We start from the raw sequence: 2274 nt of genomic DNA, 5'->3' as shown, positions 1-2274 counted from the left end.
TCACTTCTTCATTGGCTGCAAAAAAACAACTTGACAACAGCCGTAATCCAAGATGGTGATGGCGAAATCGCGGAACTCGAGACTTCAGTCCACAAATCAACAGGTGATTTGACGATGACTACGTCTACTTCTTATTTACAGTTTATGAAATCAACATGGAAGTGTCTTCACATAAGGATTCTCACAGCAAACTGGGACTGGACCAGAGTCTGTTTAGAGTCTGGTCACCTTCCAATGATAAAAGGGATCTCCATGAATCCTCTACAGCAGCGCTCCTGTCCTCCAGGGAGGGAGAACAGGCCGATCACTCACACTGTACTTCCAGCTATTTTACCGGAGCTGCTCCGTGCCCACATTGAAATTTTGGAGGTGTTTTTTTTTCCCGGCATTGCTTCCAGCCATGAGTAACGGGCACTGGATGAATGTGAAACACACTACACCCTACTTTGCAACCACTGCCCGGTACGAAATGAAAAAAAAACAATATAAAAGGAAGAAAGAATTGTGAAACAGTTCTATGAAACAATTTCTGAGTTAATCTTCTTCGAAACACTGAATTCCACCTGATTCTCCATCCCGCAGAGTGTGCGTGCGTGTGCGTGTGTGTGCGTGCGTGTGTGTGTGTCTGCGAGCCTCCTCCAAGGCAGCGACACTAATTGACTCATTCTTCAGAAGTGGAGAGAGAGACAGACAGACAGCACGTTGTTAAAGCAGCTCATGTATCGGCAGCGTGCATGAGAGGACACGCCGCGCGCTTTGGCAACTCCGAGGCTGCTTCTTAAAGAATGCATCTGGCAGAGGAAGTAACCTCCAGATAATCCGTACGGCATTAGCCCTAAAGGCTGTCGTCATTACTCTGACTCGGGGGGGGGGGGGTGAGAAGAAAAGCGCTGACCTGCCGGTTCTTGTTTTTTATCCGGCCATGGTATTCACATTAAAGTGTGTGTCTGCCTGGAAAGAGGCTGCGCCGCCTGGAGGCTCTCACCAGGAGCTCCTGACACCTGAGGATGATATCTCCGTCCTCATTAGGAAAGGGCTCGCTGCAGAAGACAGCTATAGTTGCAAAAAGTATAGTGTGTGTGTGTGTGTGTGTGTGTGTGTGTGTGTGTGTGTGTGTGGGTGTGTGCGTGCATGCTGCATTTGGCATGATTTGAATATTTGTAGTGTTTGTAAGTGAACCTAAAAACTGAATTTATTCCATATGATTAAAAAAAAAGCGTTTTTATCTTGGAAACATTTTGATTTCCAAAATGTTCACCAAGCAGGTCAAAGCCATGTTCACTGAACACAACCAATCCAAGACAACACAAACACTCCTTCAGCTCTACTTAAAACGTCTTGTTAAGGTCTAAAACATAAAGAAACAATTGTTTGAGAAATTCGTTAATCACTTTGAGTGGTGGTTGAACTAAATTTGTAATTTGAAGTCAACTTACTTTCAGAGCTCGTTCCTCATGTTCCTGGTGGGCTTTTATTTTGAAACATTTTGTGGGAAGTGTTGAGTTTCGGTAACTTAATGTTACAAATAATCCAAAACTCTGGTTATATTTGAGAATTGATGATGTGAAGCCTGCATACATAAGTCATCTATAAATACACCCATCTAATATTGTCAACAAATAAAAACTAGCAGGAGACGGGGCTGCTTCGACACTGTTGGTGTTTGTGTTGTCCATGTCTGCATTTAATAGCCTGAAGCTGTGCATTTTACAGCAATATTAAAGAGACATAACCGGTTCAACAAGTGAAAGAGTGAGTGTCAGATATCAAACACTTTGTTCAGCCTGTGTGTACTTTACAGGACGTCAGCGTTACGCACCCTGCAGCGCTGAAGATGTCTCTTTAGTGAGGGGGTTTGTGTGAACGAGTGGGTTCTCTTTCAACATGTCGGTTGGGTTGCACGTGCACATCGAGCATCCGTGCGTTAGCGAGTGGGCGTTTGTGTGTACATGTGTGTACATGTGTGTGTACACGTGTGTTTTTGCCCACTCACAGCCTATCTTTGTACGTGTTGCGGTACCTACAGCGGTCCGTCTCTTTCCTGGAGAAAAGGTTCACGCGGGGCCAAGAGAAGCAGCGCGCGGAGAACCGAAGCTGTGTTTCTGGGGGAGGAGCGTTTCAGCTGGTGTGCTGCTCGGCCTTCGGGGAGGATCGGACCTCCAGGGCTGGTGCTGCACATCCTGCTTCACACACTGTTTAACCGAGCAGTGCGCTCGCTCCCTCAGCGCACAGAGGAACGCATATTGAACGCATATTGAACGCATATTGAACGCA

The 2274-nt window shown here is 46.0% G+C and overlaps 1 protein-coding gene across 1 annotated transcript in view; it reads left to right on the top strand.

Annotated features, from left to right (window-relative positions):
* Positions 1-2274, top strand: part of LOC116400745 (voltage-dependent T-type calcium channel subunit alpha-1I-like) — a 153271-nt gene that overhangs the window by 59879 nt on the left and 91118 nt on the right. The gene's annotated exons all lie outside the window — the stretch shown is intronic.

This window comes from Anarrhichthys ocellatus, unplaced genomic scaffold (genome assembly GCF_004355925.1).
Source record: "Anarrhichthys ocellatus isolate YVR2014 unplaced genomic scaffold, GSC_Weel_1.0 scaffold197, whole genome shotgun sequence".
In the NCBI taxonomy this organism is placed as follows: Eukaryota; Metazoa; Chordata; class Actinopteri; order Perciformes; family Anarhichadidae; genus Anarrhichthys; species Anarrhichthys ocellatus.
Note: the sequence above shows the minus strand (reverse complement) of the source record. Positions and strands in the feature narration are given on the sequence as shown.